The sequence below is a fragment of the Brachyhypopomus gauderio genome, chromosome 16, assembly GCF_052324685.1.
Source record: "Brachyhypopomus gauderio isolate BG-103 chromosome 16, BGAUD_0.2, whole genome shotgun sequence".
NCBI lineage: Eukaryota > Metazoa > Chordata > Actinopteri > Gymnotiformes > Hypopomidae > Brachyhypopomus > Brachyhypopomus gauderio.
This window is the reverse complement of record NC_135226.1, coordinates 12,360,142-12,379,523: the sequence shown is the minus strand read 5'-3', so window position 1 is coordinate 12,379,523 and position 19,382 is coordinate 12,360,142. Positions and strand designations below refer to the sequence as shown.

The 19,382-nt window shown below is 42.1% G+C and overlaps 1 protein-coding gene and 1 long non-coding RNA gene across 2 annotated transcripts in view; one reads left to right on the top strand and one right to left on the bottom strand.

Annotated features, from left to right (window-relative positions):
- lsamp (limbic system associated membrane protein) overlaps positions 1–19,382 on the top strand; it is a 303,186-nt gene that overhangs the window by 53,199 nt on the left and 230,605 nt on the right. The window lies entirely within an intron of this gene.
- Positions 122–17,459, bottom strand: LOC143477835 (uncharacterized). The gene is made up of 7 exons (XR_013121649.1): positions 17,305–17,459; positions 14,449–14,695; positions 14,267–14,326; positions 9,531–9,690; positions 1,782–1,909; positions 1,352–1,485; positions 122–513 (listed from the first exon to the last, which is right to left on the bottom strand). It is a non-coding gene; the product is annotated as an uncharacterized LOC143477835 (long non-coding RNA).

The following is a 19,382-nucleotide window of genomic DNA, read 5'->3' as shown; positions in this document are numbered from 1 at the left end:
TCTTTCTCTCCCAACCTGTTTCTCCTTCTCCCTCACCCTCTATCTCTCTTTCCCTCCCTCTCCCTCTCTCCCTCCCTTTCTCTCTCTACATCTCTCTCCATCCACATCTCTCTCCGTTTATCTCTCCCTCCGTCTCCCATTCCCCCTTTCTCTCCCTCTTTCACTCTCTCCTCTCTTCCTCTATCTCTCATTTCCTCTCCCTCTCTCTCCCTCTCCTTCACTTTCCCCTGCCTCTCCCTCTCTTTCTCCATTTCTCTCTATCTCTCTCCCTTTCTCTCTCTCCCTCTCCCACTCTCTCTCCTCCCTTTGCCCTTCTGCCTTTTATCTTTGTGCTGTTCTGTTATCGATTGTTCTTTCTCTGCTCAAAGAGGAGCCCAGCGGACCGCTGAGCCATTTGACATGGCCAAACAACCCTCACCCACCGCAATGATCTCACAGCAGCTTGTCTGTAGGCACGGCTGTGGCTGAGAACTTAGTATCCAACTTCTTCCTTGTGTTATATTCGTGTCTTTCCTAGAAAATAATGGGAAAGCAGTTAAAGCTGAACATGTTGGAAGTCGAATGAATTAATACACTGAGGATCTGTTATGTTGTTATGTACACACACACACACTAACACACACACACACACACACACACACACACACACACACACACACACACACACACACACACACACACACACACATTATATATACTGTATATACACAACCAGTCAAAGGTTTGAACACACCTGCAATGTTTATTTTTTAATTATTTTTGACATAAAAAAACAGGGTGCCAAGATGCCAAACCAATTAAATAATGATTTCATTTTTTCATTCATGATATTATTATGCTCTAATAAACAAATATCAGCTAATTTAGATATTAGTTTGAAGTAACTATCCTATATTTGTGCAAAATTGTGGTGTTCTGTTATCCAGCTAAAGTGGCACCTATGATTCTTTTCCATCAGTCCTGAAGACATTCTCACATATGCAGAGCACTTAGAGTGAGGAATTCAAGTTCTGAAATAAAACTCTTTGCATCTAAAATTGTGTGTGTGTGTGTGTGTGTGTGTGTGTGTGTGTGTGTGTGTGTGTGTGTGTGTGTGTGTGTGTGTGTGTGTGTGCGTGTGTATGTGCATGTGTGCCTGCGAGCGTGTGTGTGTTGAGAATTTATTCATATTTAAGATAACAAATTATATTTGTCTTATAAATAAATTTAAGCAAAAAATCCATTAAGAACATGTATTTTCAGATGTGCCCAAACGTTTGACTGGTAGTACTGTATATATCAGTGCACACATATACACACACTCACAAAGTATGTATATTATAGTATATTAGTATTCTACACATTCAAGCACCATGCAAGTCTGACGTTTCTGACTTCTGTGGGTTATCCATGTGGGAGTGTAATCGGGCCAGATCTATGCAGGCCATAGGAGCCAACATCATCACCGTCTCCCACAGCAGTGTGGGGCGCCTGGCACATGAGACCCTGTGGGATGCAGGAACAATGGTGCCAACCGAAAGATTAAACCACGGTGGAGGATTATGGGTAACAGCAGAATCAGTCATCTGTGAGTGCACATAAGTGTACATGCACCATAAAGTAGATGTGCATATCCTGATGTTTTTTGGTAATGATAAGATATAAAAAGCTTTCATGAATCTTGTCCTTTGACCTAGGGCGTGTGATCCATCAGGCCTTACATAATTATCCTATATACTGTAATGACCCATGGGGAATGTTCTAAATTACAGTGGTGGGAAAACCTTATACATCACCTGTACCTTATACAGCGTTTTCTTTGGCGTCCTGTGGTTTACTGTAGTCCATCACAGCTCAGGAGGATGTTGAGAGTAAGTCATCACTGCTCATATCAGCTGCACATGTCCCATTATGCATGAGGATGGACTTACTGAAAAGGAACAAGAAATCTGTTAAGCAGAACAGTTGTTTTGAAGAATTCAAGTCCCTAGATGATACCAACTGCTCTCTCTCTCTCTCTCTCTCTCTCTCTCTCTCTCTCTCTCTCTCTCTCTCTCTCTCTCTCTCTCTCTTTCTTTCTCTCTCTTTTTCTCTCCCACACACATACTCATTCTTATTGCATCTGTCTTTGTCCATTTTTGTCTTCCTCCCACACCTTTTTGCCTCCTTCTCTTGCTCTCTCTCTCTCTTTCTCCCTCCTTCTCTTGCTCTCTCTCTTTCTCCCTCCTTCTCTTGCTCTGTTTGGTTGTGAATGCCACAATTTTTTCTTGCTCATTCCACCTTTTTTCATCATAGCTTGTATCTGAACTCTGTTGCCGAATGACCCTGCTTTGTTGGCCTTTTCTTGTTATTTACTGTAACACACAGTAACATAATCTCTTGCTAAACACTCCAAATCACAAATACTTTGACCATAACAAGAGAAAATGACAGGACCTTCACGATGGTTGCTAAATGAACACTAGATCAGTAAATCAGTGAACAGGAGATTTACACGTTCGCCTCGTTTCACCTTATTTCTGAAAACTAAATGGCAGAGCAAAGCTTGAATTCTTAACTCAGTGGTCCCATAAAGAAGTCTGACATAGATGCTGCTTTTATGACAGTATGTAGAATTGTTATTTACCACAGGAGGTTCCATGGAGTTTAATTTTCCGATACCCACAGTATGTTGACATGAAACATCTTTCTCCTTCCTCTTCACCCTGATTATTTTTTTAATCCCAAGTGAAGTAATGTGTATGATGACTTTCAATTTGCTTTATAAAGGCCACTACCACAACAATAGGTGCTACAGGAATTCTTGACACCAGTTCAGCTTTCATCCAATCTATGTGCTGAGATGAAACTAAATTCAGGTTTCCTTATCATTGGTTGGAGTATTTCTAGCACCTCGATCATCCGTGTGAGTTTGATCAGGGCATCGGTGCGTGTCGCACTGGGCTCGGTGGCACTCCCAGACGCAGACATTGTTTGGGTGTGAACATGCACACTCCAGCTGCCACTCAGAGGCACGTTTAAACTAATGAGATCTGCTGTTAGATTAGCGAGGTGCTGGTGTGTGCCATGGCCCTCAGGTTCCCTGCGAATGCCGTCTGAGCAGACTGGGCCATTATTTTACAATCTACTCATCCATGCGTGCGGACCTGCAAACCCCACTGAGGCAATTAAAAAGATGAAAAAAAAAACAACATCTTATGCCTTAGAGCTTGCGCCAAACAATTCAGTCACCTCCGCTCAGAGGGGCTCTAACACCGCGTGCGGGATTATAACCACAACACTTGCATTACTGGACCATCATTACCAGATTTCAAATGGTTGTGTGATTATTTTTAATATCCCACATTCACATTGGCAAATCCACAAAAGTTCAAAACAAACGAGAGTTTAGGTTTAGCGTAACATCATCTGTGTTAGTGGATTACGCTGAGGACATTATTCATTTTCCCATCAGCTTCTGTGCTCAGTCGGTGAAAGTATCCTTGGTGATAGCTCCATAATCAATGCCCGGGCCCTCTGAATCACTGATTAGTAGACGATGCCAGACTTACAAGGACCTGATTCACAAGGCCCTCACTGTAATAACAGCAGATAAACATGATGAAAGAGGAAGGCGGGGGGGGGGGGGGGGGGGGTTGTATGCAGCAGGGCCGTCTGATCTCGCAGTGAACTGACGCTGCCTTATCCGCACGGATCTGAAAGATGCACTTGGCTGCGATGTTTTGGGGCTCAGATGCAAGAGCAAGTAAATAATGTAAATAAAGCAGACACTGAAAGTCTCCAGCCTGGTGACTGACATCTATTGAATTCGTTTCTTCTCGTTCTTTTCTTCTTCTGCCCCCAAACCAAAACATGAAAAGATAAAATAAGCAGAGCTATACCTTTAAAGGAAGACCTAGTCCTGATATTGAACATTGTTAACATCACAGTGAACGCGAAAGCTCATATTTATACTAGTTAAACTGCAATTACATGTCAAATGACTCAGCAATTTTCCATTATAGTGGATGCAAAGATAGTAAAGAAGCACATATAAGCATCAGTGATTAACACAGAGCTCATTCTCATGCAATGGCCAGCCCATACACAGCTTAATTACCACTATGCTAATTAAAATAAAATTACAGCTTTGAACTGGATGGCTGCAAGTGGCACAAACAAAAATGTGACAATTTAATTTGTAGAGTTCCCCTCGTGCTGGTTATCTTCACAAAGCAGTTTTGAGCAATGTATAGTAATCACCATGGAATAAAGGGAACTACAGCTCCGCTAGCAAGTGAGTCTAGAAGACATAAGTACCCTATTTCAGAATTTTAGAGCACCATGAAGATTTCTAAAATGTTCAGATCTAGTTACTGGTTATCTGGGCTATACCATTGTACTTGTTGCCTGATCTACTTGATAAAGAGATGTAAACACAGTTCTCGCCATTCATGGCCCCAGTTCCCACAAGCATCATAATGTTAAGATGATCTTAAATAAAGAGTCTTCAGTGTGATCCTTGCCATTACCAATTAACAATTACCATTGTATTATATAGCTTTTGGACTCCTTAAATAAGATAAATGAGTCTGAGTAAAGGCCAATTTAGCCATCAAATTTAGCCATCATATTTAGCCATCATATTTAGTCATCACGTTTAGCCCATGTGGTTGCCGGGCCTAGTGCGCGGTCTGCACTCACTGCACACTTCCTTGCTCTAGCTCAGGTAACTCAGCTCAAAAAGGGTTTGACAAAAAGCTGATGGGCTGAATCAGGTCCATTAGACCAGTATAAGTGTAAGTGCACCAAGTATAGTTCATGGCATCTACAGGAATAAACCAAGAACCACTGGTTTAAGCCCTCAAGATAGAATGGGAATCTATAAGAGGAGCAAAACCTGCACTTCTCAGTGGTTAAACAATGGCTGACAGAGGGTTTAGATACATTTGCATCCTTTTTATTCATATGAAATACACCCATACACCCTCCCAACCAGCACCATGAAAATATGTTGATACACTACAAGCATATTCTGCAAGCACTTTTATTCTGTGTAAAAGGTGGGCTTTCAATAGCAATGACAATTGTGGGAGTTTTTTCTTGTGGTCCTTCTCAACCATAGCATTGACCCAGAAGGGCTGTTTTGGGTGCTCGGATCTAAGACCTTCTACCGTCACCGTCCCTCCAGATTAAACAATGTAAACTGGACAAGTAATACGGAGTAGTTTAGGTTAAAGCGTTGCATAGGGCGATGGGTTTATGAGCTGCTTTAAGATGAAGAAGAACGTAATGCCTTGGAGAAGTTCTCCTCTGCATTTAACCCATCTGGAGTGAACACACCCATCCTTGAATGCAGTGGGCAGACACCTGCTGCAGTGGCCAGGGGTTAGAGACCCTGTTCCAGGGCACATCAGACTGGTTACCCTGGTTAGATGTTTTAGCTAGAAGTTTAGGTGATAGGATGATAGGAGCTGTGACAAAGCATTTGTATGGGCCGCAACTACTGAAACACATTTTACCAGGTAAAGAGCAAGAGCAGTAGGGTCCTTTTAAAAACATTATCCCAATATACTATTGTCTCTGGCTTTAAGACAATAGTAGAAAAGTTCATCTCATGCTTAAATGATAAAGCTCAAGGAAGTGGAAACAATGGTGTATTTTGTTCATGGATAATGAAGGATTTACAGTCTAAGTGACAAATTGATTGGTTGGGTTACAGATGAAGAATATGGATATAAGGAAACCTCAACTAGAGGGTCTTTATTTGTTCTGGAGGGTCTTTAGTTGTTCGGGAGGGTCGTTGGTTGTTTTGGGGGGTCTTTAGTTGTTCTGGGGGGGGTCTTTAGTTGTTCGGGAGAGTCGTTGGTTGTTCTGGGAGGTCTTTAGTTGTTCTGAAGGTAGTTTTTTTGTGTACCCTGTGTGATGGCAGTGTGCTCCATGACACAGTGACATGCAACCTCGTAACCCCCTCCACCCCCCACCCCACACGCAAGCAAAAGACGGACAGCTACAGACAGGTTTGAACAGTACATCTCTTGCTATGCATTGCTGGAGGGGGGGGGGGGGGGCACAGGAAGACTGGTGCCGTTAAGAGCCAAAAAGAGACAGCAAAGCAAAGTCGGCAAAACCGTGAGCTCTTCCAGTTGACAGGCCCACTCACAAACAAGCTGCCACCATGATCTCAGGCCACAAACACGGGATCAGGCAATCGAATGTGTTAGGCTACAGATGAATTACAAATGAATTACCATCGTGTCATTCAGACGCAGAGGAGATGCTGAGACTTCCTAAGACAAATAATGGGATATGCTCACATGCTCAAAAAATGGTTTTCAGAGTCAGGTCAGATGTCTTCAATTACGAATGAACATTGAAATGGCAGAGTCTGATTTCTATAAACATCACGGTTGTTTCTCTTTCTTCAATTGGCTCGTTCTGTCTTGACATTTTTATTTTCTAGTTGTTATTATTTGTTGATAAACACAGATTGAGATGCAGATGAATATGCTGTATTATGTCCAAATATCAAGAATGTTTGTCCTTCTTTGTGGTTGGAAATCAAATATTTTTCATATGCTGATGACCACATGATCTGATGAACTAAATCAGACAAAGCAAAAGTGTTTGAGTCAGATTGTTCTAGAGTCTATGTTACATCTGATTTCTTCTATGAGAAAAAAATTTTAATCATGTCAAAATTTCATCAGAATTCAAAAGTGTGTAAACAAACCTCTACTGTATGAGAGCTCCCACTCTCTACCTCTCCCTCCCTCCTTCCTTCCTGCTATCTTCTTCTCAATCTCCCTCTCTGAGGAGGGCAGTGTTTCTGTGTACTGCTAGCACTGGGGTCAGTTGAGTGCTATAATCGTGTCAGGGTCTGGGCAGTTGAAGAAGGGACAGCTCTCCCTTCAGGGGACTTTGTTGCCTCTCATTAATCATATCTGTTTGCTTTTCACACACCTGTATGAAGCCTGTCATTTCTCTCTATTACGCCTATTCCATCTGCCACTCACATCCTCCTCATTGTTTCTCTCTCTCTCTCTCTCTCTCTCTCTCTCTCTCTCGCTCCCTCTCTCACTCACACACAGGCATGAATTCACCCACTCACACTATCTCTTATTCATTCATGTCCGCACACACACACTAAATCCCACATTACTCATTCTCCCCCCAAATGTGACACTGTAATTATCCACTTCCCTCTCTTTCTCTCTCTCTCTCTCTCTCTCTCTCTCTCTCTCTCTCTCTCTCCCGTGTGTACTTCTCCCCTCTCTCTGAGAGACTATTGTCTGTCTAATCTCTCCTATTTAAGAGTGGGAGGTCTAGCTGGGTCAGCTGGGGCAGAGGCACACAGCTTTGCTGACAGGGCTGATCTGAGAGACAGGGAATGCCTTCCCCACCCACCACCACTCTGTGTTCACGTGAGGGCAGTGTTTTGGTATGACCTGTATGATTTGGGTAGCCAACTGTACGCTGCATGACAGGGTTTGACATAATAGTCATTACAATAAATATTCATACATGCCTTAGTTTGTGTTTTTTCTGTGTTTTCTTCACACTTGCATCAGATCGGACTTTGAAATGTTTTTTTCAAATTACCAGTTTTTTTTTTCAAGTAACTAAAGCAACTGGGTGCTTAAATGCAGCCAAAGTTTGATATGCTGTTTTGAAAGCTACACAAGTAGAAGAGAATGATGCATGTTTTGACTCCCAGAAAGGAGAAGATATGCCCATTCACCCCAGTCAGTGGGGCCCTGTCACGTTGTGGGGGGGTCCCCCTACCGGTCGCCCCCGGTTACAGCGGCAGCGGTCCTGTTTTTGGTCACGTGATGTTCGTTCCTCAGGTGGGCGGGACCCGTGATCTGTCTCACCTGAGGGTCGTTTGTTCGTCTATATACTGTACGTCTTGTCTTTGTACCAGTTGACTGCTGGTTATTATTTCCTTCATTTGGAACAATGCACGGGTTTTTGGTTTGCACACTTTCTATTAAACCATCCTCTTTCCCTGAGACTTGGCGTGATCGCTTCCTTTTTGAGTTGCTCACCCTGCCCGTCACAGGCCCAGTGCATTATGAACAATTCCTATATAATACTGAGCAACAGCCTTGAAAAATAAGCTAAACTCATAGATGATTACAGTGTATTTAGTCTGAGAGTTTAGCATTGTGTGACCCATAATGCCACGGACCTACACAGCCTCCACCACTCATATTATGACACATTCACAGAGATCAGTTTAGTCGTTTTCATTTGCTTCTCAACAGTACAAAAATGCCATAATGCCTCCAAAATACCATCTTAATACCACTTAGCAGCTTGGAATGGCTTATTTAATTGTTTGTTGATCGTATTAATGTTTAACTGGAACCTCTAGCACTAACATACTTACATTCAACACTGATTCACAGGGCCTGGTCTTCCCGATGAAACAGCTTCAGGTAAACGTTACCGTCATACCTAGTCTGTACTGCACTATGTTTGGCACTGCTGCGTTCAGGAGTCCCCTGGTGCTGACAGGGTCCAGTAGGACTCCAGTAGGACTTCACAGCAATGCCAGCTGGTGTCCGCTTGCCCGGCGTCTCACGGCTCTCCGCTGTTCTTCCCTTCCAGCGGGAAGTGGGAGTGAGTGGCAGCGCTGTCACGGCGTGGAGGAATTATGTGTCATAAGAGGCTTAGAGTAATGCCCTCCTGGAAAACGCAATAACCACACTGACTCGTGACAGAGGGAAGGTCAGCGGGGGTAAACAGGAATATGTGCTTAATTGGGCTGCCTGATTAGAGTCACATAACCAAAAGTACCATCCTATCCAAAATTCATAGGTGCATGAAGAAAGATGATTGTTCTGGGCATGAGGAAACGCCTCTGGTGTCTAATCACCCCAGTGGCTGTTCAGTCCAGTCAGACTGCTGGAGTTGTAGAATGTTTCATATCAGACCACATGAGCATCAGCAATTGTACAATCAGGAATAGTTTCTTCCTTCCAATCAGAAGTCATGAGTTGTGGCATCGGTCCTATCAGCTCATTTAACTAAGACTGCAGAACCAGTAGAATTAGTCCAATTAGACTACAGTAGTACTAGTATGAGTCCAGTGTGCACAGTTCAGTCAAACCACAGAAACCATTGCATCAGAAGTGCATATGTGTATGAAATAAGGCTCATTTACTAAATCACCAACACGTACATTTGATAATTAAAGCATTAATTATTATTAATTAAAAACATTATTGATAATTAAAGCATCTTTATCTCAGTGAGATCATACAAAGACAGTTAAAGGAATTCTGAGCACGGCACATTCTAGAACATTATCCAGTGAGGAAGCCTATTAAAGTCCAAGAAACCACGAAAATAGAGGAGGCTGCTTGTTAGTTTTGCTTTCCTGTCAAAGGCCTGCCTGACACCTGGATTAAATTTTGTGTGCTAAATCAAGCGAACACACAGTCATTACCCATAGCTATCAACGTATATGGATGCACTGCGGGTGCATATGATGTGTGTGTGTGTGTGTATGTGTGTGTGTGGGTGGATAGGTTGTCAGAATGGTTGAGTGCCTCTCAAGATGTTACCTGTCGTTCTCGCAGTGCAGGGGAGGTGATTTCACCAGGCGAGGGACATTGAGCCTATTTACTCCTGTTCGACCCATCTGCAAGGAGGAAGAGCCAATCCTGGCAGGTCAGGAGCAGATCACCACCTCGTGCTTCAGGAACACAACCTCCCCCAGAGTCCCTGTGGAAGATCCAGTGTCTGTTGGAATCTGTTCTCTCTTTCAGCATCATTAACGGGGTTTTACGAAGCTTGCAGCTGATTTCATTTGAAGAGTCTCACTGTAAAATTACTGACTTGAACTCACTTTCTAGCATCAACCGCTAATCTTCCAGCAGAATTACACCCATAATTATACGTGTTAAGCAGTGCAACTTCAATGAGTTTTAAAAGTGCATTTCATGAAAAGGACCTTAACTAGAAGATAAATAAAACCCGAGTGATGTGCTGCTCGTTAAAGCTGGGACCAAAACAAAGCCTTTACCAACCCTTAATTAAACTATCAGGAACCCATTTGATTTGCACCGTATGTAAATGAGAGATATTCCATTAAAGTCAAGCGATTTTGAAAGTTTCTTGTTTATTAGAACTTTAGTATACTTCCAGGAACTTAAAGGCAATCCATCAATGATAGATTTGCCAGAAAGGGCCTTCTGAACAGTCATAAATGCGCCTAAATTCCCCTCAAAGGAAAAGGCTAATTTGCTCACAGAGACAAACGTGGTGACTGACAAGCCCCCAGGCCAGTCTAATCCCAGGGTACGAAGAACAGCACATTCCAAACGGGAACACATTCCCCAATTCTTTCTTCCATTATAGTTCTTTCTTTTCTTTCCACATCATTGCATCATTTTTAGGGTGCCATTTAAAAATACCATTATAAAGAATTTAAAAATGCTGTAAAGTTTGTTTATTAATGGTTATTAACTAGGCAGTAAATATCTTAGAAGTCTTTAATTAGCAATTATTAGCATATAAATAGAAAGAGTGATCTGTTATTTGAATGTGGATCAGGAATCAACATTCATCTATGCTGTTAAGGTCTTGTATTCTTACAGTAAGGTGCTCTTTTGGCAATAATATGTTAGTAACTCATTAACAAAAGGTCACAGACCAGCTGACCAAACCTAAAATCTGTGAATCAGCAGTTGCAAAATTGAAAACTACAGTACATGATGGTCTAGGAATAGCAATACTATCTTGAGAAAGTTTAGGCAGATATCTGAAAGTGTGCACAAGTACAGCAGTGAAGGTTAGAGCCAGAACGCTGTCCTAAAACCCAAGGTCCACAACAGAGCCACCTTCAGGTCAGAGAAAAATGTCAGCCAGGATGAAGGTAAAGAAAATTGCTCAGACCTCAGACTGTGTGATTTTAGTAATTTCATATGTTAAGGTACCCCACATGTTCATTTGACTGAGTTATGGGTTAAGTGCTTACACTTACTGGTTTCATGGGCAAAGAAAATGAAGCGAACACGAGTCTCCAGCTGAAGCATTTAATGAAAATCAACCTGAAGGTAAATGTGCTCTGAGTACAACAACGAGACACCAGTGGCCTACAAACAGTCATACAAACAGGCTTAAATAAGGAACGGCATAATTACATAGTAATACACCATTTGTGCTAGCTACTGATGGACAGCTCACACCACCTCGGGGAGGCATGGGCAATCATAACAAACAGGTGAGAGGTAACATAGCAGCGTCAATTATCTAGATGGATGCTGGATCTCTGCTAAACACAAGGGTGATGTTCTTACTCTTTCTAATATGCTATGACTGGTTATTAGTGATTTTTAGCGTGACTGCAGCCTAATAAAGAACTATTAATGAATTTTCATTAATGCTTCGTAAGGGTTTTCTTATTATAAATTGGCGCCCATCTTTTCTAGCTTTTTATTATAGCCTTTTCTTTGTATGTTTCTATTTCTGTTATTGTTGCACCATTTATCATCATCATCATTATTATTATTATTATTATTATTATTAATCGTTATTTATCAGGGTCCATTTTTCAGCTGGCCTTTCATGGTGCTGTTCTCCTTGCGGTTCTATTCCCACACTCCTCCGGTCTCTGCCTGCTAAGTCATGGGACATGCAGAACTCCAATTAGTCCTCAATCTGCACATAAATAAAGGCATGTGCAGAATTCTGCCGAGTTAATTACTGCACCCGTGGAGACCAGGAGGATTGCTCGCCTGTTCTAAAGTGTGCGGATCAATTAGGGCCGGAGTCACAGCTAAAGCACCACCACGAGCCTTCATGCCTGCCTCATAAACAATGTAGCTGCACTTCTGTCGGAGACCTCTGGGATGGGCGTGGAGTCCCCCTGTGCTAATAGATGCCTATTACACAGCATATGTTCAGCTAGGGATGCGACAGTGACAACTCGTAAGGATGTAATTATTTCTGTATTCACCTATCAGGTTTAGGTGGAGTAACAGCTGACAGTAAACCACAACCATGACATGTCAACGACAAGCTAATATGTTTCATCGATGATTAAGAAATGCATTACACGTTAAGATAAGAGGCAAAGTGCTTTATATCTCGTTATTGCAAGTAGACAAATGAATTCAAAGTCAAATGTATTTGTATAGCATTTTTTATACCAGCCATTTGCCACACAGCAGACTTACACATGTCTGAGCACAAGTCCCCAGTGAATGGGTCAAAGGTGACAGTGGCGAGGAAAAAAACCCCTAGAGTATGAGGAAGAGTCCTGGAGAGGAGCCAAGACTCGACAACGGACACCACAGTAGCAACAGTGTAAACAATAAAGAACAAAATAAATGATAAAAACACAGGCAGCGTGTGTTCTTACTGCTCGTGATGGAAAACCCGCTTTGGAGTACTGTTAATAAACCACAGGGTTTGGAATTGCACATCTGTGTTTTACTAGTACAGTAGAATGGGGGATGCTCGAGATGGACCGAATCCAAACGCATTATCGGGTAAAATGAAAACAGTGAACGTCACTCTGAGCCGCTGAGAACACAGGAGATTCGCCTCAGTTAGCTGTTCCCACCTGTATTTCTCCAGCTTTGTTTTATCTATCACAGAAATGGGAAAGGTTTTCTGGTTTTGTGTTCCGCCATATTGCTCTAACCACTAATTTCAACACACTGTGGTTTTATAACAGCCGAATAATGCTTTTAGGTTCCGTGATTTGAGTAACCATTTGCAATGGTTCACTGGTTTTAATATTTAATCTCGTCTGCCTTGTATATCTAAGTTCTCTGGTTTGTACATCTAAGTTCTCTTTTTTATATATCATACAGATCTAAGAACCATGTTATTTGGTGTGCAGACGCAGGTATAGCATGGCGTGGTCTGAATATTTAAAAGCTTTACTTGCCGATAAATGGGTTTACATTCTTAACTGACTGTACATACGGAGAGTAGTGGTGTAGGTAGTTTGACAGTGCTTAGGTCCCTGGAGGATTTATTTGTGGCCTTGGCAGAGTGTAAGAATGGAACTGCTAGTTTCCTGTTGGAGATGTTGGCATCATTTTCATTTGCACTTCTTTGCCTCATTTTTATGTGAAGTACACACTTGCTTATCCTGTGACTGGGATTTCCAATGACAAATACAACTTGAACCTAAAATAAATTTCCATCCTGAGGTACTGTTCTGAGTATCCGGAAGCCACTGCTTTGCACAACCATATTGTAAGGAACAGGAGATTTAGGTATGAGTACACTACACATATTTAGTCCCTTAGAACCTTGTTACCTGTAGTATATGTCATAATCAGTCAAAGGAATGTGTGTGTGTGTGTGTGTGTGTGTGTGTGTGTGTGTGTGTGTGTGTGTGTGTGTGTGTGTGTGTGTGTGTGTGTGTGTGTTAGCAGTGTCTCTGTCCCCATAAGATGTTCTCTTATGTTCAACATGTGGTTTATTAGGTGCATATAAATGTAGTTAACAGCTAGCCAGATAGTTCTCAATATTTTGTAACTGATAGTTAGTTAGGTTGTATTATGTCTGTATTGTTGTCACGTAGGGCAACGCCCCCTCTCGTAGCTGTCACTCTGGGTTCCCTCATGTCCGTGTTCCCTGCCTGTTTGTCCCACCCTGCTCGTTTATTTTGATGATTCCTCGTTTGTTACCACGCCCCTGTGTCATTGTCATCACCTGTCCCTAGTTTGGTTCTATGTATATAAGTCCCGTCATTCCCCAGTCGTGTCATCCGTGATTTTGTCTACTCCGTGCCTTGTGCTTTGTCTGCCTGTTTGTAGTGAGTATTTGTTTCCGCTACAAAGTATTCCTGCCTGTTCCGTGTTTCCCCGTCGTGTTTGGTTATTCTGTCCGAGTATGTCTGTTCGCGTTTCATGTCTGGACTGCCTGCCCGTTGTGACCCATGCCTGTTATATCGATGCTGCTTCTGGAATTTTCTTGAATAAATCTCGCTCTCCTCTGCGTTTGTGTCCGTCTCCCTGTTCTGCGCTACGCAGAACGTTACAATTGTGGTGAATATTGTTCTTTTTCTTGCATGTTTTCTTATTTCTGACATAGTCTAAAACATTTTATTACATCAAACATCTTTTTGAAACGTGGTCCCCATTTGTAACCTTCTAAACTCACACAGTGATGTTATATTTGCATATGCAAATCGTTTTCATGACATGGATGTTTAACCTGACAGGTCCTTACAAGTGCAAAAAAAAAAAAATCAGGTCTGGCTTCCTTAGCTAATTCTAATTTTTTTCATGTGATGTGCCATATAGCAGGAGCTAGAGGAGGTGGGACCAATACTTACTTTGTCTGTAAGTACTATAAAAACGGTGGTCCCCTCCAGGCTCCATCTAGCCACGTGTCCCTATCAGGTATGAAAAACAAGTATGTGTGTGCATACTATTAGACAGTGGATCAAACAATTTGAGGGAGGGGCAAACCAAAACAAGAAAGTTCCAAGAAGGGAGTTGAGGAACTGTGACTCACCTCACGTGGTCTGACAGCCTCAGGCATGGGAACAGAAATAGCCGGAATCTCGAGTCAGAAGTCTGGGAGTGGATGAGGAGCGCTAGGATTTGTGTGCTATTGATAGAATCCCACAGGGCTGCATGAGGCAGGCAGTTTGATAAGCGGTGGAGCAGGACTGAGCCATGACTCAGCGGTGTGAGACACGCCCCTTCGATGGCGCTGTCCCTGAAACAGTCTCTCCTTATTCTGACATCTCTGTTTGCGCCTGAGGGAAAATAAAACAGACGTAGAGAGGATTCTTGGCTTTCAACTTATCATGCTTCTTTGTTTCTGATAGCTGTCAAGTTGGACAACTGACCGGCTTGGAAGGATTTATTTTTCCAGAAAAAAATTTTACAACTCTGACTAAATGTTAGTATGACCTCAAAGCAGTTTCTATAAACGCATTCAGTACGCTTTAGCAAAATAAAATCCTTAAAACGAACACTTATTTTCTGCAGATATTTCATAAGACACTAGGTAATTTGTTGGCATGCACCATTAAAAAGCAAAAACAACGGGGGCGGTGAAACATGAATATACTTACCTGTTGTACAAATTACAATAGTTTCTATATTTGTGCCTGGAAGAGTCTTGTAATTTCAGTCACCTGAAAGTGGACCGTGCCATTTTCTTAACCTACTGTAGTCTTTAATTTTACGTCTTGTCTGCCGGCGTCACTTTCAGCCTTGCAGAGGCTCATTAACTGTACGTTAATTCACATACTTGCCTTCAAAGAACCTGAATTACACTCTGTCAAGCGTCTGTGAATGAACGCCATGCTTAGCTAGTCTCTAACTTTGCCTGCAGTTACACTTTAGCTAACTGATGTTCGCTAGCTAAAGTAGAGTGACCCTACTACCTTTTTTCAGAAGTTAAAATGATGTCCGTCTGACATTCGGGGTTCCTTTCACTATGACGTTTGAGTTCTGCCTTCGACACGCAGTTTATAGCACGCCACATCAGTCCCTACATGCAACCATGCACCCTAACCTTAAGACTTAACCCTAACGCTTAGCCCCAACCCTTAACCCTTAACCATTTTCAGCATGTGCTATAGAGATACAGTTCTGATGTCAGTTTAAAATGTATTGTTTCATTTGAATAGTCTTTTGGGTGGCTGTTCTGGTGTAGTTGTAATTTTGTGTGACTGTCGTTGTGTAGTTACACTTTTGCCTTTTTGAGGTTCGCTTTTATAATAGGCTTAGCCTTTGTTTTCAATCAGGAATTCAGGGGTTTTACAGGGTTAGGGTTAAGTAGTAAGTAAGTAGTTATTAAAATCCATATGTGCTTAAGGTGAGGAAATTGTATTAGTTCAAAGCTTTGACTTTCTTGAAAGCTATGACTTTAAGATTAGATTTTATTCACAGAGTCAACATCTGCAAGAGGTGAAACGATATATGGCAATTTTTTTGGTACATAATCATTTAAAACTTTGGACCCAGAGAGGGTAATGCTGCCTGCTTAACACTGGGCAGCATATTTTAAGTGAAGATAAGTCTCACATTGTGTACTGTTGGAAGCAGATGGAGAACCTACAAGCAGAGATGTGAATGCACTTAAAGATGTATGCCATCATACACATCATACCAGAGATTTAGGCAGATGGCACTTTCCTAAAGTGATGGGTTGTACAATGATCACACCCTCCCGACTTAATAAAGTGTTGGCTACCGATATTGCAGAAAGCATTTTCCCACCCCAGCTGTGTTTCCTTGCGTGTCTTGTGGAGTACACACACCATGAGCTTTGTTTCCTCGCGTGTCTTGTGGAGTTTGCGCCCTGTGAGCTGATGTAATAGATTTCTCATCATCTGCAGACTGTCACTGTAGCCATTATGTGAAAAAAGCTACTGTAAGGATTCACTCCAGGTCAGTGAAACACACGCCTGCATTGAACTGGCTTCCCTTCATGCCACGAAAAAAAAAGTTGAACCCCCTGGTTCTCACTGCATAATTAGCACTCTGTTTCCAACCACAACACCCCTGTTGACTAGATGTCATTTGGCTGGCAAACCACTGATACAGTGGCACTGACACAGAATGCTTGAGGACCAACACATCCGTGTCGCTACTGGTTTGTCTTCTGGTCAGATGGGCTATAGTCTCTAGCTGTACACTTCCGTGGTGTTTCCAATAAAGTGAGGTTTCAAATCTAAACCTTCCAGACCATCTTTTTCATACTATTTTAATCCTAAGCTAGAATCATCTTTTGGCATGAAACAGTCTTTGCCAAGAGAACAAAGTGACCCTGCACATATGTGGAGAAGACAGGGTCTTCTGGGCATGCCTGCTTACAAATCATCTCAATAATATCTATCCAGTAAGGTCAAAGGTTTGAGCAGTGTTTTCTGATTTCCAGCTCATCACAGCTCATGTTAATTGGGGTATTCTGACTCCTGAAGCATATCTCTAAAATGAAATTTACAGAGCTTAAATCCTTAAAAAAACACTTTCCTTTACAGAATAGGTCACTTTCCTAAAGGTGTATTAAGCACATGAGTATTTCAAATATGACTGGGTGTCTGAGCATTTTCAAATCCAATCCCTAGAGAACTTTGACAGTCCATATTTTAGCTATATTTCAGCCCTAAGCAGTCCCGAACCAAGACATCCTGAACACTGAATATGTAGTACAGTGAAGTGAGCTAGGAGAGAGCAAAACTGTGAACTGTCTCAGAGTCCCTGTGGACTGGGTAGAGAAATGCTTCTGTTAGCCAACAAAACAACCTTTGTGAATGTAGCTATCTTGTGATGTACTCAGATAACTTTTGGGAAATAGAGTTGAATCTAGTTATAAATTATAAACACACAGAGAAAAGCTTCAGCGACCTACCCTTGTCCCTTTCTCTTTCTGCTTGATGAAGGGATGCAATATGATGAAAGATTGATGCCACAGCATGAAGGCACTACTTTCTCCTGGTGTTCACCACTGTTCCTGCACATGTTCTTCTGATGGAATCGATAGTAGTTGGCCATGATGCAAGCAAACAGAAGGTAATGAGCATTGTCATGGGAGAGATCATGCTTGTTTACGTTCTCAGCCATCTTCAGGCGTCAGCGAGTAGCTCCATCTCGGCCATGACACCTCCAGATGTGCAAGGCGTGTCAGGTGAAGCTGCTTCACATCGATGCATTCTGCAGAGTCGCCCTACTGGCATGAGACAGCAGATGAGGCAAGCAGCACTGTGGCCCTCCTTGCTCTCTGGCCGCGTGATTGGTCAGTGAGAATGAAGGTCAGATTAGACGTATTAGAAGCATAACCAACATGATGGGAGTATACAGCAAAAATGTTTAGCGCTGAGCTGCTCCACGAGTGTGCTGAAGCACTTCTCTTATTTATGATATGAAACCAAAACCAAGGGAAAAACCTTGTGCAACGAGAAGGTGAAATAATATTAGACCACCGCCACTACAGCTTGATTAAACTGTATTATGGAATTGACTGGAAGTAATTACCTGGACTTGCGCCATTCAGAGACAGCCCACTTGCCATATATATTTTTTCTTCTTTCTTTTGCTTTCTTTTTATAATTTTCTTTTGATTCATGCATTCATACGTTGCCAGTTTGAGACTGCTTTGCAATTAGGCATTCATAGGTTCCACACAATGCTTGCACTTAAATCACAGTGGTCCTACAAACAGAATATGTTAAATGTATTTCATCATATTTGCTGTGAAAATGCCATGATTATGAGCAATATGCGGTACATGCTTGATATGACTGCTGTGCAGGTATGTGTTATGCAAATTAACCTGTATTAGATTTTACAAAAGGTCTGACGGTATTTGCAATTACATTTTTTTGTGAACTAGTGTGAGTGTGTAAATATGAAGTGCCTCATCCAGACAGCATATCCACTGTACTTAATATGCTTCGGTTCCTTAAGATGTTGATGCTAATTAAGTGTTTTATTGACCATTTGTTTAAAACAGTGAATCTGTGTCAGGGTTGCCTCTGGGTGTTAAGGGTGTGTAATGCTGTTTCAGTAAGACTCCAGAAGCATGCCTTTGGCAGCATGCCCTACAGAAGCTCACACCAAAAGTGAATATTCTGTTTGAAAACAATGCCAACTTGGAACCTCGGCTCAGCAGTTTGGACTCCTTCTAAAATGCAAATATTTAAATATCTATACAGGGCTGTAAACAGCAACTAGGTATGAACTGTGCTGGAACTGTGCATGTATGCTTGAATACAGCATGGCATTGGTGTGTCTATTTATGTGTATATGTATCATCACACACATCAAATTTTGTCCTTCTATGGTTTGTTTGAATATCCCAATATCCATAGAACTTTCAATCCTAGTTCTTCCAGGATTTGATGTTTGTCCAGACACTGTCTGATGTGGCTTGACTTCCTTTTTTTTCTGACATGCTTCAGAGGTCGTGCAGAAGTAGGTGAACTTTGGCATTAAGAGTTTTTCCCCTCTACTTGCTTGAGGTCAGTACTCTTAACCAGTTTATCTAACTGAAGCATCAACAAGAGCCAGTTGAATGAGAATAATGAGATCAAAGCCATAAACAAGGATGCCCTGCCAGTCATGGGATACCCAGCAGGCATCAATCGCTGGCCGAGAGAAGAGCTCGAAGATGCTAACGTCTGCTTCACAATGCACAGAGCACTACGCTCTATGCTCAATGTCCAAAGGGGAGGGGGGGGGGGATTCCCACAAAGTGTAAAATACACTGTCCAGGCTGAGACATCAAACATCCATGACTACATCAAAGAAAAGGCCCCCAAGTTTGAGCTGATGAGTGAGTGCATCAAATACGTGGGGACATGGGCACCGTGGAAACAGAGGAGGCCCTCTAGCAGGATCAGCCATGGAATATACCATCTAGAGATAGCAGAGGGGTGGCAAATGACAAACCTACCAGTGACTGGAAAAGTCGACTTAAAAAAACAGCTT